The following is a 26,362-nucleotide window of genomic DNA, read 5'->3' as shown; positions in this document are numbered from 1 at the left end:
TATAAAACACGATATTTACTAACACTAAACACACATATGGGCAAGTGCACCCATCGTGGACGTAGTATAGTGTTGGTAAGATACCGAGGTCGTCCAAGGACACAAGAGCTTTTAGTACCGGTTTATCCTCAACGTCTAATCAAATCAAAATGTTAGAAAAAGATTTTTAAACTAAGAAAATAAAACTAACTAAATGCTGAAAAATAAAACAAAAATAAAAAACAGATAGACAAGATGAATCACTTGGATCCGACTCGTGTATTAGTATAACCTTTGATTATTTTCGCACTTTTGCACTTGTTTAAGAGATTATCTTAGTTATTGTAGTAGGCCCCTCTTTTGAAGGCGACGTTACCCTCAACCCAGTAGTTTGAGTCAACAAGGATACAATCCTAAAGGGTCGGATTATTGAAAGATAATGAATTAAGTTATTAATGCAAATTATGGTAGGCCCCTCTTTTGGAGGTGACGTTACCCTCGACTAAGTAGTCTAAGTCAGCAGGGATATAGTCCTAAATAGCCGGGTTATAGTATTAATAGTAGTTAACTTATGAGGGGGTCAAAGAGTTTGGACCCCCGCCATCCAATACCTTTGGGTATTGAAGGATGTCCTACTAAATTTGACCCAGGTCCCTTGCAGGACCTCTAAACGCTGAACAAGGGCAAGATGCTTACCAAACCGTTCCCTTAACCCCCGACCAGGTAGCCAACATACCTCCATATAGACCGTGGAGTTATGAATGGTGAAAATCTTTTATTTTATATAGACAGTAAAATAATGCCAAGACACCACGGACAAACGATAAGGAAAAGTCACCTTCAACATAAGAAACTAGTTATTAAAGTCATTAATACAAAACCAAATAAAAAGTGCAAAAGATTAAAAATAAAAAGTATTATACTAAACACTTGTCTTCACCAAGTGATGTAAGAGACTTAGGCAAACATGGCTTGATTGTCAAGAACTCTTACGATCAATCTTGGATCCCGAGACGACTCACACACTCTATGATGGACAATGGATGATGGTGGTGGATGATGGTGTTGTGATGGTGGTGGGTGGTGGATGAAGTGTGAGAGAGGTGGTGTGCCAAGGGATGAGTTGCAATGAAGCCAAGCACTCCTATTTATAGGCTGAACAGAGGCCTGGGCACGGCCCCGTGTCCGCTGGGCACGGCCCCGTGCCCGTCTGACACTATCTCTCTTCATTAATTGTAATTCGCAATTACAATTAATGCGCCTGCAGTACTTTGGGCACGCCCCGGTGTATACTGGGCACGGCCCCGTGGTGAGCATTAGAAGCTTCTATAGGTTTGTCTTTTTTGCTGCTTCTTGGGCACGGCCCCGTGCTCGCTGAGCACGGGGCGTGTTCAGTCTTCTGCCTTCTCTATTTTGCTTGGGAGGATGCTGTCGAGGGGTCGGGCAGTCCACTTTTGTTCCCTTTCTTGTATTTATGTTAGATTTAGCTGTCTTTTTGCTTCTTTTGTTAATTTGAGCTCATTTAATCCTGAAAATACAAAAGGAAGACAAAAACATGCTTTTTCCAACATTAGTACTTAAAAAGGGTTAGTTTTATGCCTCATTTGATGTAATTTATATGTTGCATTTTACACACATCAGTGTTACACACACAAAATGTGACTTTTCGCTCAGACAACATTTTGTCTAGATATAGAACTTTTTGTTGCACTTAACATTTCGCCGAACATAGGCTTTCCATTCAACATGCATTTCCCTTACCAAACTTTCCATTAGACACTAACTTTCGCTTGTTAAACTTTTTGGTTATGCTTTCCATTTAAAGGGTTAAGCGAAATATTACATGTTCTTGCTCAGAAACCCTAAACCGAGCAGCTATAGCGGTTGTGATGTTGCACACCTACAACCAAATCAAGGGTAATTTCCTTTAAGTTATTTCCGAAAATGCCTTCATGGGCTTGCAAATCCGTTTCCATAATTATTTGGGATTTGAAGATCCATAATCCACTTTTATTAGAAACAAGTATTAAGCCCCTGTGTTGCAGCGGTTGTCATAAAACTGTGTTAAGTAGTAGCAATAATATACCATTATCAGCGACCACCAACACCGGAAAAGCTCGTAAAAGCAAAATAAATATAAATGGGAAAAAATAACGCCGAGCGAAAAGCAGACGTAAAATCTTTGAATCGCGCACGCTTGTTGCTGAGAAATTAAACCAAAATGTAAAACATAGAAAAAATAACTAAGCCATCCATTACCCGCGTGTTGGACGAACTTGTCAAACACAGAAAAATAGATGTGACGCGACGGATCAGTCAAACGAGAAAAAAATATACGAAAAGATGTTGAACCCCACACGTACGTTGCGGTGCGTTAACTCAAAAATTTAGAACGAACGAAAAATTTCGGAAAGATGAAAAGTATGGTGGACCAAAATTGAAAATAAAAAAAGAGTTGGGATTAAATTTCAAAGATGAAAAAGTTTGGGTTAAAAATAAAAAAACAAAGGGTCTAAATTCTAAAATTGAAGTTATTTATTAATTTTAGATAAAGATAAGGATAAAATAAATGATATCTATATATTGGTTATTAATTAATATTAATATTAAAAGAAATTTATTTAAAAAATATAAATAAAATTTATGAGGTTGAAGAAGAGAATGTCATGTGACATTATATGGAGTCTTTTATAATTATAAGTTAGATTTGATGAGCTCATAATAAACATTTTAATTACCATTTTGCCCTCAAAAGTACTAAATTAACAAACTATAAATTAGCAATATATTTGGGCATATAGGTATTGTACTTAAAATTTAGAGACTTTTTGAAAAAGAAAATTGATATTACATTTTTAACCAAAATCTATTTGACATTTTACTTTTAACATAAAAGTTTTCATCTACTCCAATTTAGCTTCACAACTTTTTTATTTTCAACTTTGGTCCCCCGTACTTTTCATATTTGGTAGATTTTTCGTTTTACGTTTTGTTTTAAATTTTGTGAGTCAACATGTGGTGTAATGTGTGTGTGTGTGATTCGACGTTTTAACGTTCATTTTACGCTTCATACTAGATTTTGCAAGTTAACATGGCTCAACGTGCGTGTGTGATTCAACATCTTTACGCCGTCTATTTTTCTCGTTTGACAGGTTCATTACAACGTGCAGGGTCCTAAATCGACTAAATTATTATTTTCTATGTTTTATGTTGCAGTCTAATTTCTTCGTATTAACACATCGTAACTTCAGTGTTGATTGTCGCTGGCGGTCGTGTGGCATTGGTGCTATTCAGCACGGTTTTACGCCCCCGCCACATTGTGGCAGGTGTAAATCTAGTTTATAGAAAATTTGAAATGTTACATATTTAGATGGAAAAGCTGGCACATATGGCGTTTCAATAAACATATGGCTAAAGTGTAATCCATACCCGAGCTTTTAGCTAACATCAACAAGATGCTAAAAAATTAAAAAAAAAAAAAAACTCGTTATGGAAAATACATGTAATTATATTATTTTTATGGTTATTTTGTTTTTATTTTGTTATAATTTATTATTATTATAGTTATTACTCTTAACATTATCGTTGGTTTTCTTTTTGTGGGGCTTTAATGGTTTAATAGTCTATTTATAACATAGTATAATGTTTGCCCCTTTCTTCAACAAATAATTATTGACAACTACTGGTGCAGAAAGTATTTGTCTGTTCACGGGTGCGTCAATAAATTCAAGAACGTATCACATTATTGAAACGGGCCATTATTATCAGTGGTCACTACTTCACCAATATTTTATATATTTGGTTTCATTAAATTATTAAAACCTCTCATTTATCATTGTATTTTTTTTCTGGAAGGAAACATAAATTTATTCACCTTTGTAGCAAGGGGCTAGCACCAAATTAACATCTACCAAAACAACCACAACACAGAAAAACAAAACTACAATGAACATAAACACAGACAAACTCGAAAACAAATAACAAAATACTTAGAAAACTTCAAACCTTTTCCATTTCTACCATGTAAGAGCGGCCTCTTTAGATCGATTCTTCACCCCGAGAAAGCTTATGTTTTTTATCTCTTCCACGACCTTGGTAACCGAAGCCGATGAATGGTTGAATACAATATCGTTTCTCATCTGCGAAATACTCCAGAGGAACACAAGGGTAATTGCGTGTACCGTTTTCTTCCGCTTGGCTGAACCATCTACGGGTCCATGGATCTGTAGAACATCATTCAGGCTGAAGACAAAGTAATTCTGAATTCTGCACCACTGAGCTATTATCGTCCACACCGACTGAGCAAAGCGACATTCGACTAACAAATGTTCACCTGTTTCCTAGTATTCCTTGTAGAAAACACACTTAATTGAACCCGGCTGGATGCCTTTCGTTGCCAAAGCCATCAAAGTTGGGAGTCTCTCCACCCGACGTCATCTACTTTTTTAGGTTTCCAGCTATTCCATTTGAAGACCACCCGGGGAGGAGATCTATTAAAATTCTGCACATGTTTCTTTATGCTACCCACTGAGAAGGAACCATTCGGGTCAAGTTTCCATTCCCACGCATCAGCCCCTCGACACCCGGTTCACATCGAGAGAAGGACCGAGAGCTACTACAATTCCAAGGTTTCTGCCGTAGACGATGGGGTTCTGCTCCAGGCCCATCTGTCGGTGGGAACCCGATCCACCACACTACACATTTTTTCTTTTTCAATCTGAAAAATTGTTGGGAATTTATAAGCTAGTGGAGAGTCACAAACCGTATCAACCCAAAGCAAAATATCCACTCCATTACCGAGTACCCTTTTATATAATTAGCTAGAACTAGGTCCGTCCCTTTCCAGCTCAATTGAAATGTTCCAGATTTTTTTCCACGGCCCTGGGATCGATAATTTGGCTGGGATGAAATTCCATGATCTTGACTTATTGTGAATTGCCCAAATCACCTTCCTCAATAACCCATCCTTTTCGACTTTGAACCTCCACCACCATTTCGCTAACATAGCCAAGTTAGCATCTTTAAGAGAACAGAATCTAACCCCGCCATATTCAACCGGAGAGATTACCTTCTCCCAAGCGATCCAATTGCCTTTATACTTTTCCTCCATCCCGCTCCAAAAAAAGGATCTACGTTGACTTTCTAGGATCTTGATTACTTGAGTCGGAGCTTTGAAAAGTGAGAAATAGTAAGTCTGAAGTGAGCTTAAAACTGATTTGATTAGCGTAATTCTACCCCCATATGAAAGAGTTTCCCCTTTCCATAACAAGAGCCGATTTTTAAAGATATCCACGACCGGTTTCCAATTTTTCACCAAATTCATGTTACCTCACACTTGAAGCCCAAGGTACTTGAATAGGAAGGTACCCACTTTGCAATGAAACACGTTGGCCAAAGCCCCCATTTCATCGGGCCCTACACCTACACCATAAAGCTTACTCTTGAGGAAATTTACTTTTAGGCCCGACGCTATGTAAAAACATCTTAGGATCCTCCTCAAATTAGCAGGGACGACTTGCTGAGAAACATGACGTCATTGGCATAAAGCAAATGAGTCAATGTTGGCCCGTTTACCCCACATGTTATGCCTTGGAAAAGCCCCTCCGAAGATGCTGGCTTAATGATGCCAGATAAGGCTTCCATGGCAATGACAAAAAGAAATGGAGGTACGCGGTCGCTTACACACCCTTACTTTTGCGGAAGCGTGATTATGTATGACTTGCTTAATATCATTGCATTCAATCATAACAACAACTATATGATAAAGCTAACGATGATCATCCATTAAATAAGTTTAAAAACGTAACAACAACATTGTTTTAAAACATAGAATTCAAATTCGAGTACAAACCATGCAACTTGTTTTTAGAGTTCACAAGGACTCGACAAAAGACTTTAAATAAAACCCGGTTTTGAAAGACGTATCTCGTCAAAGATAAGACACACTAACCAAACCCTAAGACCATGGATGACATCTTTTATTCTCAAACAACACTTGGAACTTCCGAACGCCCGCCAGATCCACATTTAATTCCCTGAAATACATGTAGTTTGAAAACATCAACAAAAGTTGAGCGAGTTCGTGTGTTTGTTTATGTGTATGAATAAACCTTTGTAATCATTGAAAGTATGTATGTAAGTTTGTAAATCTCGGTATGAAAGCAACAAGGAAAAACAGATCATTAATGGTTTGCAAGGCCATTAATATGTGTGACGTGATGCAGGAAGACTCAAACCTAGTAGACTTTGCACCGGGCTTCCGGCTGTAAGACATAGTCAACCCATCGGCCAAACCCTGGTCCAACATGGGCGGGGCTCGCTACACCCAAATAGATCTATCACTCATGTCCCTCGGTCCTACAACGAGGATTGATGGTCTTAAGCGTCATACCCACCACTCACATGATCTAGCAGTACCCTTCCTTAGCTAACCATACCAAATAATAACATTTGTAAACAGTTGTAACATGTACTTCACCCCCGAAGTTATAAAACTGAAAACAGTTAAAAGAAAAGGGGGTCACGAACTCACTGTCTTGCGTCTTCGTATCACAGTAACTCAAGCTTCTTCCGGTGTACATGACTACCTACAACGTACTATGATCTATTAGACGAGCGGGTCGTGCCTCGACTTGGAATTAATTAGTGTCGTTGAGTTACGTTTCTTCATGTCTTCGATATTATTCCAAGTTATAATTATTTGTTAAAATAATAAATATTTTAACTTAATTATATTTATTAAATTTTGGAATAGTTGTTAAAATAATATATTTTAACTTGATATTCTTCAAGTATTTATACATGTATTTCCTTCCCAAGGATGGGTGTATTCGTATTCTTGTATTTGTATATTTTTGCCATGTATTGGGTTCGTATTCCGGTGTGTATTTATACGTATGAGAATACGTATTTTTATTGTATTCATTAAGTATTCTTATACTTAATTTCGTATTAATTTTTCCGGAATATTATCTATAATAAAAGTTCACCAATATATATTTCCAAAACATATACTTTAAGAAATACTACTTAGAAAAATTATTTATAATTTTTCCCTTGGGCAAAAATATTTGTATTTTCATATAAGTTCCAAAAATAATATATTTTCAAGTCTAACTTGGAAAATATATATATATACTTATTTTTCTCCAAAATGATATATTTCATATTTATTTGAGAAAATATCTCTTTCACCCCAAAAATATTGTAATTCATGTTTGTTTAAGAAATATATATTTTCTCCCAAAAATAATACATTTGCTAATGATTCCAAGAAAAATATATATATTTTATTCACCCAAAAATAATATATATTCTTGTTGTCAAAAATATGATATAACTTTGTAATAATTGTAAAAATCATATTTTTATTCACTTGGTGTCCAAAATATTATTTACCAAAATATACACATGAATATTATTTCCAGAGTATTTTGTAAGTTACATTCTTTTGTTCGGTTTCACCAATATTTTGTGTATAACTTGTATATTCATATTCTTGGGATTTTGGTAATATTTTGGATTGTAATTTTTGGTATTTTAGTGAGTTATATTATTTCAAGTCCTAAAATAATATAACTAATACACATAATATACAAATAATCACACACATGGTGCCTTCTAAATATATATTTCCTAAATACATATTTAATCACTTTTATTTGTAAAAACCAACCTCCAATATTTATAATTTTTGTAACAAAAATTATGGCAAAGTTTATGTAAAGATTTATGGTTTGAAATACACTTGTAAATATTTGTTTGGAAATATTTTTCTAAGTGTTAAATTTTTAGAAAAATTTTGTCATAGTTTCCCCTAAAAATGGAGGTTTCCATACCTTGAAGGTATATCATTTTCTTTTGTAAAATCAACACCATCAACCAATAATCAACAACAAACAATCTTTACTTACCAATTTTGCCAAAAACAAGCATAATCTACTACTTCATGAACTTGAAATTTCACAAAAATTTGTAGTAACTTACTAGTGTTCTTAGTAAGCCTTGTTACCCTTTAAAGTGTGATTGATTCTTTAAAAACTTCATTTTTAAAGAAAGTGGATCTTCACAACTTATAATCATATTTTTCAAAAATGTTTCTTCTTTGATTTTTCTTGTTACATAAGTGTTTCTACACTTGTTTAACCTTTAAAAAAATGAGGTTTATTTATGTAAGAACCAAGATTAAGTAAAACTTATATTTTTAACTTGGTTTCTTAAGAAATCACTCTTGAAATCTTAGATTTACATGATTAACAACTCACTTTAATCATCATCTTGCAAGAAATCAATGTATTCTTTCCAAGTTCATGCTTCTCATGAGGATGATCCATTAACTTCTACCATGTTCATCCTCTCATCTTGCTAGATTATGTTTTTAATCATGATCTAGCAAGATCATATGATGATCAACATCATTTTCTTAAGCAACCAATGATCAACTAGTATAACAACACATAAACATTAAGATTCCTTATGTATTCAAGCTTATGTTCATGTTTCAAGTTCAAGTTTCTTAGTGTTCTTCAAGATTATCATTATGTAACATCTTTTAACCACTTGAAATAGATGTAAAATAGAAAGATCAAGGTTCTTACCACTAGCTCAAGGCTAGGGATGATCAAGTGAAGATAAGAGATAGATAAAAGCAAATGAAGAAGGCCCTTGAACTTCCGAAAGCTCCTAGCTTCTTTATGTAACCTCTAACACCTTTGTATATGCTTGAAATGTATGTAGGATGGATGAATGATGGTGATGATGGTGGTGGTGGGTTCGGCCGAGAGCACAAGAGGGAGAATGAGAGGGTGTGTGTGCTTTAGTGTGTGTAGAAATGAAATTATGAACTCACAAGACTTACTTATAATCCATGTCTTGGGTTTTTCCATTGGTTTTCATGTTTAAGAAAGTAGAAACATAATCTACTAAAATATTACAACATATCAAGTAGTGGGGCCCTTGTTGGGCCGTCCCATAGGTGGGGGGGGGTAGTAGGCTTAGGTTATAACTAAGTTAGTTACTTAGGTTAATATCCAAGTACTTAGTTAGATAGTTTAGTTACTAGATATTTATGTGGTGTTATGATGTTCGGGGACCATAACTAGCTTGGTAATGTTAAAACAGTGCTTCTAGTGAAAATTTGGTGTTTCGGGTAGTGTCCGGTTGTTCGGTTGGTTACTGGTTCGTTAAGGTGCTAAACTTTGCAGTTTAGTGTGCTTTATGTTACCTTTTGTGACACTTTTGATTCCCGACACTTAGGAAAGCATTCAGGACCATTTAACCATATTTATGCATGATATTAGATTGTTTAAATGCTAAAAATTGCTGATTTTTGCTGAATTCAGCACTTTATGTTAGTTTTAAGCACTTTCCGGCATTTAAACTATCACTAGAAAGGCAGTTTTGTGATCCTCACTTTCCTACACACTATACTAGTGTAATGCTTGGTTTCTGGCTCATTCTATGTCTCAACACACTATCTGTCTATGTACTAAACTCTGTCAGCATTTTCCTGATTTGTCTGAATACTGTGCTAACTGTGTTTCGTGCATCATTTGAGTCAAATAAAGTTCTCATGCATTAATGATATATCACTTGCAATATATGATGCGCATGTATGTATATGGCAATAATCAGAAAGCAGTTCAAGTCATTAATTGTAATTCAGGACAGTCATTAAGCCCTAATCATGGTTTAATAGTTGTACGAATACCTGGAATTTTGACAGTTGTCACATTCTCCCCATGTTAAGAAAATTTCGTCCCGAAATTTTAAGCTTTACTACTAGCTGCAGGGGTGTTAGGGAACAAATGCGGGTACTTAGCTTTCATGCGGTCTTCACGCTCCCAAGTAAACTCTGGGCCGTGACGTGCGTTCCACCGAACCTTGACGAGTTTAACACTACTCCTCCGAGTCTTGTTAACTTTCCAGTCAGTAACCTCAACAGGTTCTTCGGTAAAGTGGAGTGTGTCGTCAATGTGAGCTTCGTCAGCAGGAATAACCATTTTTTCTTGTGATGGACTCTTCTTCAGATTAGATACATGGAATGTATCATGAACACCATTTAGTTCTGTTGGTAGCTCTAACTTGTATGCTACAGGACCAATCCTTTCCAGGATTTTGAACGGTCCGATAAATCGTGGGTTTAACTTACCACGCTTCCCAAAGCGTGCCATACCTTTCCAAGGTGAGACTTTTAATAGAACCATATCACCCACTTCGAATTCCAAAGGTTTCTTTCTTTGGTCCGCATAGCTCTTTTGTCGGTCACGAGTCGCCTTGATGCGCTCTCGGATCTGCATGATCTTATCTGTTGTTTCTTGGACCAGTTCAGGACCAACCAACTGTCTATCACCTGCATCTGCCCAGCATAACGGCGATCGACACATGCGTCCGCAGAGAGCCTCGAATGGTGCAGCTTGGATGCTTGTATGGTAGCTGTTGTTGTAGGAAAACTCAACCAAAGGCAGCTGAGTGTCCCAACTGCCACCCAAGTCCATTACGCAAGCACGCAGCATGTCTTCTAGCGTCTGAATCGTTCTCTCACTTTGACCGTCCGTCTGTGGATTAAATGTTGTGCTCAGATTCAACTGAGAACCAAACGCTTCTTGGAAAGATTGCCAAATCCTTGACACAAATCTTCCGTCTCTATCAGATTTAATTGAGACAGGCACTCCATGACATGCAACTATCTCCCTTAGGTACAGCTCAGCTAGCTTACCGGTGTTATCCTTCTCTCTGATCGGCAAAAAGTGCGCAGACTTTGTCAAACGGTCCACGATTACCAAAATCGTATCATGATCTCTGGGAGTCTTTGGCAACTTCGTTATGAAATCCATTGAGATCTGCTCCCACTTCCACATGGGTATCTCAGGTTGCTGCAGACGACCTGAAGGCTTCTGATACTCGGCCTTTACCTTGGCACAAGTCAAACATTTTCCAACATAAGTAGCAACATCGCCCTTCAGTCTTGGCCTCCAATAATAGTCCTTCAAATCTTGGTACATCTTGTCTGATCCTGGGTGGATCGAGTACCTCGATTTATGAGCCTCATCAAAAATAACATTTCTCAGACCACCAAAAAGCGGAACCCAAATTCGTCCCATAAAACACAAGGTTCCTTCCTTGTTGGGCACCAACTTTTTCTCCATCCCACGGAGATATTCAGCCTTTAAGTTTTCCTTCTTGAGAGTTTCTCTCTGCGTAGCACGAATGCGCAACGAGAGGTCTGTCTGTATAATCATCTCCAAAGCCCTAACCCTTATGGGCTTAATCCTCTCTTTTTGACTTAAGGCATCCGCCACCACATTCGCCTTTCCTGGATGATATTTAATTTCGCAATCATAATCATTTAACAGTTCATCCCAACATCGATGTCTCATGTTAAGCTCTTTTTGATCGAATATGTGCTGAAGGCTCTTATGATCTGCAAAGATCGTGCATCGGGTGCCATACAAATAATGCCGCCAAATCTTAAAAGCAAACACCACTGTGCCTAACTCCAAATCGTGTGTGGTGTAATTCTTCTCATGAACCTTCAATTTGTAACAACTAGCACGTCCGTGCGTTGTTACTACTCGTTATACTCGTTACGCCTAGCACCAGAGATTCAAATCATAATGTAGCTATATCGCATACATCGCTAATTCGCAGTATCTTCGCATATTACACATACTTTATCGCTATAACACATCGCATCACACACACTAATGCTCACGATGACGTTGAGTGAGGACCTATTCTACCCTCCTCGATGGCCGTGAAGCGTCGCAGAGTAACACATATCCGAAATGAAACCCTTATTGTATCGCAACTTTGAAATATGGATATGTATACGACCCGATGTGACCAATTATAATAAATAACGAAAATGAGGATGAAAATGTGTAACTAAACTATCGCAACGCTTAACGATCGAAACAGAACGCCAAAACTCAGCTCGCCGGAGGCGTTTGATCGAATGGCACTTCGATCGAATGGCCATCCGATCGGAGTGCCATCCGATCGGACAGCCCTCCGATCGGACTGCCATCCAATCGGACAGCCATCTGATCCGACACACTGCACCACCTCCTCTCCTCCCTTGCCTATAAATACCCCCACTCTCACATCAATTGCCTTGATGTGACAACTCCCACTCGACCAGCACGCTTTTGGGCTATTTTCTCTCGATTTCTCGTGATTCTTGTAAGTTTACAACTCAAATCTTGTACTTCTATGATCTACACGCACTTCTTCATCATTTTTCTCTTTTGAATCTTAATTTTTAACCATGAAATCAATGGATTTGAGGAGTTCTAGGGTGATGTCATCGTGAAGTTCTTATGAACTTCAAGAGTTGGCCTCATTCCACCAAGAACCACTCAGATCTGAAGGATTTCCACATGAAAAAACAACATTTTCGCATAGATCTACACTTATTCATGGATAAAGGATTGAAGGATGGCTTTCCAACCTTCTTTGAACTCTTTTACATTCAATGCACTCAAAACCGATAGAATCGGAGTTTGTTCTGATCTTCTACTCGTTCTTAGTGAAGCGTTGGTTCAAGATCTGAGTTCTATCAAAGAGACTACTGATTTCGGGTTAAACATGAGCAACCGTCTCAAATAGGGGACTGATCGGACTAGGGTGATTCCTGCCCGATCGGGTCACCTGGGTGTTGATAAGGTTCTGTTGTTTGACACGTTGTCACACCGTCTCGAGAAAACCGTAAAACCTTCAAAAATAATCAAGTGCCGAAGACGATCAGACCGTTGGGACGGAATAACGTCCGTTCGGACAGCCATCCGTTCGGACAGCCATCCGATTGGACAGCCATCCGATCGGATTACACTTAGTTCCACACTCAAACACACCTTCACCAAGCCAGGTGACAATCCGAACGACTGGCCATCCAATCGGATGACCATCCGAACGGATTGCCACCCGAACGAATGGCTATCCGATCGGATTATCATCCGATCGGAATACCATTCGACACTTGGTTCACTCGCCACTGTTTAACGCACTATTCGACGCTTACGCTATCAATCTATAATCAGGTTAATCTCAGGCGCGCTCCCTTCAATCCAACCAAGTTGTGTTTGCTTGCCAAACACCGACTGTGAGTATACTCGAACCCCTTTTTATCGCATTTTGGGTGTAACATACGTTCCTATTAAATCGAATTTATCAAAACGAATTATTCAATCAAACTGTTTATCACTTGCGAATAACTGTTATGCATATTTACACGTGATGCTAGTTACATATGTGTTACGACTTATACTCGTGAGGTCCCGCCTTAACTAGTATAGTACTATAGCACCCGGCGGGGTCTAGTTAGGATGAATAGCAATCGCAATCGCAACTCGAGTGACTTAGCTGGTAGTATCGGTCTTATATGCATATATGTTGAGGTATCTCGTTTATGTATTTGGTAATTCGCAACACTTTTTATCTATTTACGCTGCACTATTAAAACTTGTATACTCGCCAATACTTTTGTATTGCTGTTGTTTTAACGTATATTGCAGGTTTAGTCGCAGTCTACATCAAATCAAGCTAGGAAGTCTAGAAACTCACCTAAAATCTAGGTTGTCGGATTTGTATTGTTCGAGAGGAAAAGAAATCTGTGATAACTTATGTGATTGTACTGATTGTTAGTATGGGATAACAAATGCAATAAATACTGTCGCAATATAGTTGTTATGGATTCTCTTGAGCAATCTGATTCGCCTAGTGTCGCGCCCCGATGATTCTACCATCGGTTGGGGTGTGAAAGATTGGTTTCAGAGCCATAACTATAGAGAATTAGGCCAGACTTGACCTAGTCTGGGTCAATATCTTAGAAATGACCTAGTCTATAGTCTAAGTACCAACGGGCCGACTCGTGCGAACCCAGTAGGATATGCACGGGCCTACTCGATACTCTCATTCAAATCCGCTAAAACTACAACTTCGCGTGGACACTGCGTACTACAATTTCGCACGAAGGGCCTTTCCTAAGGCTGGAATATTACTTAGCCTTTCGTAAGGCCAACACAATACACACATTTTCGAAAATACTCGCATAACACAACCGAGTGGTCCAGTCGAGATCAGGCGTGAAAACCAAGAACTCTCGATAAGATCGCTCACTCAGCGCATTTTTCTAGCACGAGAACTTTTCGTCGAGCTAGGAGTGACATCCATAACTCAACGAAAGTCTCCATTTCAAAATCTAGTGGAACTCCCGAATCTATTCGAAGAGCACAACCACAGCTAGGAGCAAAGTTATTAAGTCAAGGGTGAAACCCGTATCTTAATAAACCGTTCCACTCTCTATGAAATGGTTTTCAAAAGCTCTCACCAAGGACTCGGCTATAACGATAACTCGTGCCACGCGATGACTAGGAAGACGAGTGCCATGAGCTGCATCCCAGTGGAAGCATAAGTCTTCTAGGGCAACGCGCGTGCACGAACTTGTTGGGTATAGTTGGGTTACCTTGGGCAGTCGATGCCAAACACCCGAGGCACTCTATCAATTTTTCTAGCTTACAACTCGCCGATTTTATGCTTTATGGAACCTATTTACGTTTATGTGTTTACGATTTAGAACTTTACGCTTTATGGATTTCTCGATTTTCGCTCCCTGCTTTTGCAACCGCACAACTCGCACAGCCATCACAATCTAAAACGAAAAACCGAATGTTCGTAACAAAACTAATGTCTAATTACTCGCTCTCGCTCACTGTCTCTGCATCGCGTCCTCGCGCATTCTATACCGACATGTATGTGTACAAGTATAAGCTACAACTAATTATGTATACAAGCAAACCAATAATGTGGGAACTTATGAATCTCGTGTCTCCTATGTGGCTCCTATGTGAGACCTACTATATTATTCGCTACAAGTTTTTATCGCGCTCAATCGCATCGCAAAACTCAAAATCATTATGATCGAATCTCACTCCAAATCGCTCTTTGTCTAGATGCCTTCCAACGACTCTACCTCGAGACAAACAGCTAGGAGAAGAGCCAAACGTAGCGCTGAGAAGAGGATTGCCTCGCTTGTGGTCAAGGAAGCGGCCAAGGTCATTCCTCAAATTGTCGCTCAAGTGCACTCTCTCAGCAACTCTCGATCTTCGGAAGACTCTAAGACGGAAGCGCCACAATCTGCTTTCCTCTACAAACACTTCAAAGCCTGTGGCCCAATGGAATTCACGGGTGAAGGAGGTGTGTCCCAACTACTCCAGTGGTTTGATTCTATCGAAGTTACCCTTAGTCAGAGTGGGTGTCCCGATGGTTTCCGTACCACTTGCACTACCGGAGTATTTCAATCGCAAGCACTCGACTGGTGGACAGCCGAACGTAACAAACGTGGGATCTCCGCAGCTTACACTCTCTCTTGGGATGAGTTGAAAGAGCTCATGAAGAAAGAGTACTGCCCTCCTCACGAAGTCCAGAAACTAGAATACGAATTTTGGAAAATCAAGCAAATCGAAGGTGACAATGCTGGCTACACTGCAAGGTTTAAACAGCTTAGCACGATCTGCCCGAGTCAAGTCAACACTTCAGAAAAAGCCATCACAAAGTACATTCGCGGCTTGCCTGAATGTGTGGGCGATTTTTTCGAAGCTGCAATACCTGTTACCATCGAAGAAACCTATCGCTTGGCCGCAGAAATCAACGACAAACGAGTCTTGGATGGGTTCTTCTCCAAGAATCCTATCAAACAAGCTCATCAAGCAATCGTCATCGATTCATCCGACGATTCTTCCAATGATTCTACTGATGATTCTTCTGAAGATTCCTCCGACGATACCTCCAGCGAATCATCAGACGAATCCGCCGACGACACTGCATCATCTCAGGAAGCTCAGCCCAGCCATAAACGAAAAACCATGAGCCCAGACTCTTCAACAACTGGACTGTCGCAACCAGAACCTCTCCGAGCAGCTCCAGTTCACTTGAAATGTGCCTACGACAGAACTCATCCCCTGTGTTACACGTGCACGTATCATCACCCGCCAGAAGCTAATTGTCGCTATTGCGCGAATTGCAACTGGTATGGTCATCTTACGCAGCACTGTCGCACATAACCGCAGCCTTGAGGATTTTCAGCAACAACCGCAGTCTCCGCAGAAGTACTCCACAGCAACGTTATTCTGCTTATTAATGTTGTTGTCATAATAATACGACTTATCGCCGTCAATCTCTTTTATGTGTGGAAGCTATTCTATCTCTCGACGCATGTGGATTTCTATTTCTCTCTTATACTCACGCACAATCTATATGCTAGCACTATGTACTATAAAATGTATTTTACCCCTACTATGCGTTCTTGAGATAAGGTACGATAAACGTGCAAGAATCAAATTAATCACGGGTGCACACGGGATTATTTTGGTTAGTGCACGGAGATCGTAGTGAGTTTCAATGATGCCTCAACGTTCAGGGCATGGTTAAGCGTGGTGGATACGCAGCTGGTACTTCCTATATATAAGCGACTTGACCATGTATGACGAAGTGTGACACCTATTCACGGAACGGAGGCGTATGGTTGAAAGATGACGGTGTTTCGCCATGCTAACCGAAGTTTTGTGAAGAAAGTGCCACGTGGAGTTGGAACGTAGTGTAAGGACCTGCAAAAATGTCCCAAAACGACCCGTAAGTGAAAACCCGGGCCCCCAAAACCCTAATGTGCATGAAAAACCAAGAAATCAAGAAATTTGGGTTTCACGCGGGCCGCGTAAACCATAAGAGAAGTTTACGCGGGTCGCGTCAACTTAAATTTGACCGGATAAGCGTGCCGGGCCACGTGTCGCACATGTGGTAGCCCTACTCGTGACACACAAGCCCTACACGTAGACTAGGAGGCCCTCGCGGGCCGCGTAAGTATTTATTAAGTTTTACGCGGGCCTCGTAAAACTCATTTTTTCTTCTATAAATTGCCTGTGCATGGGACTTGTTCTGTGCTCGAAAATTTCATTCGAAAACGAAGTTTACTGCTCAAAATCATAATTTTACTTAGGGAAACGCTGCCGCGGATACAGGGTATTAACTTGACCACTGCTACGATACAATGTCCGATCGATTGAAACCGATCTGATGGATGTTTAAGTGCTGCCCATAATTGGGCTATACTTTGTCATTCGTTGTAGAGGGTTTTAATCTTGTGAGCTTATTGTAAATGTTGTATTAAGTTACTTACCTAGTTTCGTGTGCATTGTTGTTTAAATTAGGTTATCAGGCTTATCAGTAGGCTAAACTCTGCCCCAACTAAACTTGCAATGTGAGTCATTCTCTTTTTATTAACAATGTTTTACAATACTCCAATTATTTTCAAAGTTATAATTACAGGGATTAAGTTGTGGTTATCTTGAATCACTAGCAAGTGGGGTATTGTGCACATTACTAATTTCTCACGGTTAGGTTCATAAACCTAACAGTGATAATCATTACTACTTGGGTGAAAGGACCCAATAGTGGTATGACCATCGTCACCAGGGTGTGACACGGCACCAGATAAAAATAAAATAAAAGCCATTGTAATCGCTCTTATGCTGTAATTGATAGCTATGTGTTGTTTTATCAAATGTGAGTGACTCGCCAGTATTTCACCGCTGATAAAAATCTTTTTAAAACATGTTTCAGGTGACCTACTGTGAATCAAGGAAAAGTGCTACGGAGCACCAATAAAGCTTGAAGTGGTGGCTCAGTTAAATAAATAAACATGTTTTGTAAAACAGGGAATTTCCTCGTGAAATTCCTCTATTGTAAATTACGGGGTTCGTCCCAAATTATGAAATAAAATAATTGGGCATTTTCAAGTTTAAAGATCCTGTTAAACTTCCGTTGTCAAATCAAATATTAAATACCACGGGTTTCTGTCCCGCGGCTCCTGGACCGGGTTAAACCGGGACGGGGGTCGTGACATAAAAAGGTGGTATCAGAGCCACTGATTTAAGCCAATTAAGTATTTAGAAATACTTAATTTTTCTGATTGCCATTCTGTGATTCTGTGAAAACTTAATTTACAATAAATAAAATTTTAACTTAAATTTGTGTGTGTTTCTTCATATGTGCTAACAGCATGAATGAACTATCAGAAGCCCTTCAAAACTTTACTATCCATACCACCGATATGGATATTACAGGAAACCCATCTGGCTACCAGTCTAATACAGAATAGCCAATGGTGTTCCAGGCCCAACCACAGGATAAACCAAAGGCGAAAAAGAGAAGAAGGTTTGTAGGCTGGAGGCGTGTGCGTAGGAAGAGACCAGCGGTACAGAAAGTTGTAAAAACCGAGGATCCAAAGGATAAGGGAAAAGGAATAGAGATTGGGGAAAGTTCCAGGCAAGCCCAGGAAATGCCATCATGGGAGGAGCTGGATCGTAAACTGGCACTTAGTGATCTCATCGGACCTGCCGATGAAAACCTCTTCAATTACCCAATTGAGTCACAACTTCCAGTTAATCCAGAACCTGCTATCCCAGATCCCATTGTCAACCCCCGACCTCTACAGGGAGAGCTGGAAGAATGGTGGACCACTGACTGGTAATTTCAGAATCTCTTAAGTAACCCTAACACCTTTTTCCCTCAATTTGACCCGGAGCCTGCACCAAACCCACCGATGAGCGATGAGAATTTGGCTGAACTCCGCCACTATGGCGAAGAACTGGTAGATGCAGGAAATAGAATCTGGGAAGTGGGAGAACAGATCTCCTAGAAGTACGACGAGAGGGAACGTCGTTTCTAAAGTGCCAGCTGACGGGGACAGTATGTGGTTGTGTGGTGTGTTTGTTTAATAATAATAATAATAATAAAATAATAATAAATAACAAAAATATAATTATGTAAAATAACTTAAAATAAAACTTCTGTAATATAACTGGTGTGTACGAATGCCTACTAATATATAAAAATATCAAAGTCGCAAAGTCGACAATTTTGGCTATACATGTTTGGCGTGATTTCGTGCGATTACTTTATTGCATTTGGTTGTATTTATTCGTGCCAATAACTTATCTATATATTGTTAATTATCAGATGGAACACGCTGTTAATGAACCAGTTAATGAAGTTAATCAATCGGAACACAATAATGAAGATCACTTTCTAAATCGGCAAGATATAGAAAATATCGTCGCTCAGGGAATAGCCAATGCTATCCCAGCAATCGTCGTTGCTGTTAAAAGCCCTGTTGAGCCTTCACAAGCTCACCCCAGTAAACGCACGCGCAACGATAATTTCAGTAATAGTGTTAACGGAGGCGGCAATAACGACAACTTAATTCAGGCCTCAATACTTAAAAGAATGAAAGCTGCAACACCTGGTTGCAATTAGAAGGAATTTCTTGCCTGTAAACCAGCTGAATTTGCAGGCAATGAAGGGGCGACAACCGCACTGCGTTGGTTAGAGAAAACTGAAGCAGTAATTAAAATAAGTAAATGCGTAGAGGAAGACCAAGTTATGTATGCTTCTCAACTTTTCAAGGAAGAGGCATTAAAGTGGTGGAATACGGTACTACAAGCCAAGGGAAGTGACATGGCTTATGCCATGATTTGGGAAGAATTTAGACAATTGGTAGAAAGAAAATTCTATCCCGAATATGAAAAAGAACAAATGGCAAACAAGTTCCTGAGCCACCGAGTGGTGGATGTTGAATGTCGAGGGTATACTTTGAAATTTTTCGAGTATGCAAGAATTGTACCAACTCTGGCTTCGCCAGAGCCAGTACTTATTTCTCGCTACATTTGGGGTTTGATTAGCGAGATTCGTGATTTCGTCAAAGCTGCAAGACCCCGCACGATTGACGATGCGGTGGAGTTAGCCAACACTTTGACCGACTCGTACGCACGAGAGAAGAAAATCGGAAGAAGGAAGTGGCCCAAAAGGTTACCCAAGGATTTCGTGTGGGTAATAGTAGTAATTTCAAGAAAAAGGGAACCAGATAATCTTCCACTGCTCCATTTTGCAATACCTGCAAAAGAAAGCATTTTGGAAAATGCAAAGGGTATTGCAGGAGGAAGAAATCAACAATCTGCTTCAACTGTGGAGAAGCTGGACATTTTAGACCAGACTGTCCTAAACTGGTCAAACCAGCTGATAACAAGGCTAAACCTGCAGAAGCAACTACCAAGAAGAATGCAAGAGCCTTCCAGTTGACTAAACAAGAACCAGATCTGATTCCGGATGTGATAGCGGGTACGTTCCTAGTTCACAACGTTTATGCGAAAGTATTATTTGACTCTGGTGCAAACCAAAGTTTTATAAATACTTCGTTCTGCCAAGCTCTTAAGCTACCTTTAAACAAACTTAGGCAGATTTATACAGTAGAAACAGCCGACGGTAACTCTGTTAGCATAGATCGAGTCTTGCAGGAAGGTAAGATAGAACTTTCAGGTCATAAATTTTCTGCAAACCTGTTACCTATGAACTTAGCTGGATTCGATGTTGTGTTAGGAATGGATTGGTTAGTAGCCAATCATGCTCGAATCCTATGTGATAAGAATTCCATAGAAATTCATACACCCACAGGAGGAATAATTATAGTTACAGGAGATAAGCCACAAAAGCCAATGAAATTCATTTCAGTAATGAAAGTGGCTAGTCATTCAAGAAAACAAGGAATAGCATATGTGGTTTCGGTAGTTATTAATACCAAAAATAAAGAACTTAAGAACATTCCAGTAGTATCAGAATACCCGGATATATTCCCAGAAGAACTACCTGGATTACCACCCGATAGGGAAGTAGAATTTAGGATTCATCTAATTCCTGGAACTACACCGATAGCCAAGGCACCTTATCGGTTAGCACCCACCGAAATGTTAGAATTCAAAAAGCAGTTAGATGAATTATTAAGCAAAGGGTTTATACAACCTAGTTCATCCCCTTGGGGAGCACCAATGTTGTTTGTGAAAAAGAAGGATGGTTCGATGCGAATGTGTATCGATTATAGGGAATTGAATAAAGTTACAATTAAGAATCGATACCCATTACCTAGGATTGATGATCTTTTTGATCAACTTCAGGGGGCTAGATATTTTTCTAAGATAGATTTACGTTCCGGATACCATCAATTGAAGGTACAAGAAGAAGACATACCTAAAACCGCTTTCAGAACTAGGTATGGTCACTACGAGTTTACAGTTATGCCATTTGGATTAACAAATGCTCCTGCAACATTTATGGATATGATGAATAGGATCTGTAAACCGTATTTGGATAAATTTGTAATTGTCTTCATCGACGACATACTTATTTATTCCAAAAGTCAGGGCGAGCATTGTGAACATTTACATACACTCTTAACTTTGTTAAGAAAAGAGAAGCTTTACGCCAAATTCTCAAAGTGTGAATTTTGGCTTCAGGAAGTGCAATTTTTAGGGCATATGGTGAATCATGAAGGTATTCACATAGATCCCTCCAAAATAGAAGCAATCACTAAATGGAAGGTCCCGTACTCAGCTATGGAAGTTAGAAGTTTTCTAGGGTTAGCTGGGTACTATAGGCGATTCATTAAGGATTTTTCTAAAATAGTTGTGCCATTGACTAAGCTAACCTGTAAATCAGTGAAGTTTGAATGGGGGCCTAAGCAAGAAGTGGCTTTTAAGATTTTAAAACAAAAGTTAACAAACACCCCAATTCTTGCCTTACCAGAAGGAATAAAAGATTTTGAAGTTTACCGTGATGCTTCTAAGTTAGGATTAGGATGTGTGCTAATGCAACGCAAGAAGGTAATTGCGTATGCCTCAAGACAATTAAAGAAGCATGAGGAAAACTATACGACACATGATTTAGAGTTAAGATCGGTAACTTTTGCCCTTAAAATTTGGAGACATTATCTGTATGGAAGTAAGTTTACTGTTTATACAGATCATAAGAGTTTAAGATATATATTTGGGCAAAAAGAATTAAACATGAGGCAAAGAAGATGGATGGAAATTCTAAGTGACTACGACTGTGATATCCAATATCACGAAGGAAAAGCAAATGTAGTCGCAGATGCTCTAAGTCGTAAGTATCATGAAAAGCAAAAGCGACTTCGATCTCTCAGATTAAATCTTCAAGTAGATTTAATGGAACAATTGAAGGAGGTTCAAGCAATAGCAATCAAGGATGATGCTAAAGGAATGAAAGGAAGGATAAAGGAATTAGAGCAAGGCACCGATGGAATTTGGAGATTCCACAAGAACAGAGTTTGGGTACCTAAGCAAGGAAACTTAAGAGATAAGATTTTAGAGGAAGCTCATAAATCTAGGTATACCATGCACCCAGGAAACAATAAGATGTACCAAGATTTAAGAAATAATTACTGGTGGATAGGAATGAAAAAGGACATAGCTAAATATGTATCTAAGTGTCTGACATATGCGCAAGTTAAAGCAGAACACCAGAAACCTTCATGGTTACTCCAACAGTTAGAATTGCCTGTTTGGAAATGGGAACTAATAACAATGGATTTTGTTACTAAGTTACCTAAAACTAGGAAAGGTAATGACGCGATTTGGGTAATTGTGGATCGATTAACCAAATCAGCTCATTTTCTACCCATGAAGGAAACTTTCAGCATGGAAAGATTAGCCAAATTATACGTAGACGAAGTAGTATCCTTACATGGAGTCCCACTCTCTATTGTATCGGATAGAGATAGTCGTTTCACTTCACATTTCTGGTCAAGTTTCCAAGAAGCCATGGGGACGCGGTTAAATTTAAGTACCGCTTACCATCCCCAAATGGACGGACAGAGTGAAAGGACGATCCAAACCCTAGAAGACATGCTCAGGGCATGTGTGATAGATTTTGGTGGAAGTTGGGACGACCACCTACCCTTAATTGAATTCTCTTATAACAATAGTTATCATGCAAGCATTGAAGCTGCCCCGTTTGAAGCACTGTGTGGACGAAAGTGTAGAACTCCAGTTTACTGGGCAGAAATAGGAGAAAGTCAATTATAAGGTCCCCAAATTGTACAAGAAACCACTGAAAAAATAACTCAAATCAAGGAAAGACTGAAAACGGCTCGAGATCGCCAGAAAAGTTATGCAGATAATCGACGCAAGCCACTGGAATTTCAAGTGGGAGACAAGGTACTCTTAAAAGTTTCACCTTAGAAAGGAGTAGTCCGCTTTGGTAAGAAAGGAAAGCTAAGTCCAAGGTACATAGGACCATTTCCAGTAATTCAACGAATAGGACCAGTTGCCTATCGCTTACAACTAACAGAAGAGCTAGCCGGGGTACATGCTGTATTTCATGTATCCAACCTCAAGAAATGTTTATCTGACGAGTCCTTGGTAGTACCTCTTCAGGATATAGAGGTAAATGAAAAACTAAAATTTGTTGAGAAACCACTCCAAATAGAAGATAGAAAGGTTAAGTTTCTCAAGCACAAGAGACTAGTATTTGTCAAGGTCAAGTGGGATTCGAAAAGAGGACCTGAGTACACCTGGGAGCTGGAATCGGAAATGAAGCGAAAGTATCCTCACTTATTTCAGTAAATCTCGAGGACGAGATTTTAAATAAGGTAGGGAGGATGTAAGGACCTGCAAAAATGTCCCAAAACGACCCGTAAGTGGAAACCCGGACCCCCAAAACCCTAATGTGCATGAAAATCCAAGAAATCAAGAAATTTGGGTTTCACGCGGGCCGCGTAAACCATAAGAGAAGTTTACGCAGGCCACGTCAACTTAAATTTGACCGGATAAGCGTGCTGGGCCACGTGTCGCACATGTGGCAGCCCTACTCATGACACACAAGCCCTACACGTAGACTAGGAGGCCCTCGCGGGCCGCGTAAGTGTTTATTAAGTTTTACGTGGGCCGCGTAAAACTCATTTTTTCTGCTATAAATTGCCTGTGCATGGGACTTGTTCTGTGCTCGAAAATTTCAATCGAAAACGAAGTTTACTGCTCAAAATCATAATTTTACTTAGGGAAACGCTGCCACGGATACAGGGTATTAACTCGATCACTGCTACGATACAATGTCCGATCGATTGAAACCGATCCGATGGATGTTTAAGTGCTGCCCATAATTGGGCTATAATTTGTCATTCGTCGTAGAGGGTTTTAATCTCGTGAGCTTATCGTAAATGTTTTATTAAGTTACTTACCTAGTTTCGTGTGCATTGTTGTTTAAATTAGGTTATCAGGCTTATCAGTAGGCTAAACTCTGCCCAACTAAACTTGCAATGTGAGTCATTCTCTTTTTATTAACAATGTTTTACAATACTCCAATTATTTTCAAAGTTATAATTACAGGGATTAAGTCGTGGTTATCTTGAATCACTGGCAAGTGGGGTATTGTGCACATTACTAATTTCTCACGGTTAGGTTCATAAACCTAACAGTGATAATCATCACTACTTGGGTGAAAGGACCCAATAGTGGTATGACCATCGTCACTAGGGTGTGACACGACGCCAGATAAAAATAAGATAAAAGCCATTGTAATCGCTCTTATGCTGTAATTGATAGTTATGTGTCGTTTTATCAAATGTGAGTGACTCGCCAGTATTTCCCCGCTGATAAAAATCTTTTTAAAACATGTTTCAGGTGACCTACTGTGAATCAAGGAAAAGTGCTACGGAGCACCAATAAAGCTTGAAGTGGTGGCTCAGTTAAATAAATAAACACGTGTTGTAAAACAGGGAATTTCCTCGTGAAATTCCTCTATTGTAAATTACGGGGTTCGTCCCAAATTATTAAATAAAATAATTGGGCATTTTCAAGTTTAAAGATCCTGTTAAACTTCCGCTGTCAAATCAAATAATAAATACCACGGGTTTCTGTCCCGCGGCTCCTGGACCGGGTTAAACCGGGATGAGGGTCGTGACACATAGACCTATAATACTATTGTGGTTATTTTCGACACATTACACTACATCGCAAGGCGTAACAATCTCAAACGCAACTCAACATGCTCGCAATCGCATTATCGCTGAAATCTATCTCGCAATCTCAATCGCTTATTGTGGGTTCGCTCAATCGCTTATTATGTGTAACGCGCTATCGCTTATCGTGTGTATCGCTCTAACGCTTGTGTATTACTCCATCGCTCCTGGTGTATCGCTTAACGCTTATCGTCGTCGCTATCACTTACCGTTATTTATGTTATCTGTGTTGTATTAGCACACATGACCTCGCTTCACGGGACGAAGCTCATATGGTTAAAGCATGGTGGATACGCCGCTGGTAGTTTCTATATATAAGTGTTTTAGCCATATCAGCAGACTTTCGTGGAAAAAGGCCATGTGGGGTCTAATGTTAGTTAAATGTTGTGGTGTTAATCGATCCAATCGAATCGCATTAATCGCGCATATTTCCCATCGCCTGCAACGCATCAGTCGTCGCCTATCGCTCGACGGTTATCGCTAACACTCGTCGCTTATCGCTCATCACCTTTCGCTTGTCGCCGTCGTCTTCGCTTATTATGTTTGTTTTGTGCCATCAATTATCGCGTACTGCTTATCGCTTATCGCACTCGCCCGTGTCGCTAAACTGAGTTGAAAAAGACTTTATCACTCAGTTCGCCTTTCAAGACTTGATCCAACCCTTTCCAGTTTGGATCAAGTCATCACAAATCTGCCTATACTATGTCGACACGTATGACACAGCCTCACGAAACGGAAGCCATATGGCTAAAGCATGGTGGATACGCTGCTGGTACTTCCTATATATAAGTGTTTTAACCATATTGTCGAACTTTCGTGGAAAAGTGCCATGCGGGGCCGGCCTTAAATTTAAATTTTTGGTACTATTTAAAAGGCCTTGTTTGCACAAATTTTAAACTGATCTTTTCTTACAATTTTTTTTTTCTAAAATTTGATCAAAACCTTTGTACAAAACGAGATTTCCTTGTAGCGATGGTGTGACAATCGACTCAAGTTACTGCCACGTGACGAGAAAATTTCGTAAAACGAGTTCTAAACACCATAAAATCTTTTAGTAACCTAATAAAACCCCACTCATAGCGTTGGCGTGAACATCGAAACAGTTTAACACCACCCTGTGGGAAGACTTTTCATAAACAAGTTTCTTCAAACCTTTGCAAATTAACCAACTTTTCGAGAATTCAAAATGTTTTTGGATCGCTTTTCTTTATGTTGCCATCTTTTGTGTATGAATCGTCTTACTCGCTGCCATTGCCAGTCATCGCAACACTCTCACTCGTCGAATTTCAATCGATCGCTCACTTATTTTTTACGCTCTTAATCGCTACTCCCACTCGTATCGATCCTCGCAACCCTTCTTATAATTTCGGGACGAAATTTCCTAAAGCAGGGGAGACTGTAACAACCCGCACATCCGTGCGTTGTTACTACTCGTTATACTCGTTACGCCTAGCACCAGAGATTCGGATCATAATTTAGCTATATCGCATACATCGGTAATTCGCAGTATCTTCGCATATT

The sequence above is a fragment of the Helianthus annuus genome, chromosome 13, assembly GCF_002127325.2.
Source record: "Helianthus annuus cultivar XRQ/B chromosome 13, HanXRQr2.0-SUNRISE, whole genome shotgun sequence".
Lineage (NCBI taxonomy): Eukaryota > Viridiplantae > Streptophyta > Magnoliopsida > Asterales > Asteraceae > Helianthus > Helianthus annuus.
Note: the sequence above shows the minus strand (reverse complement) of the source record.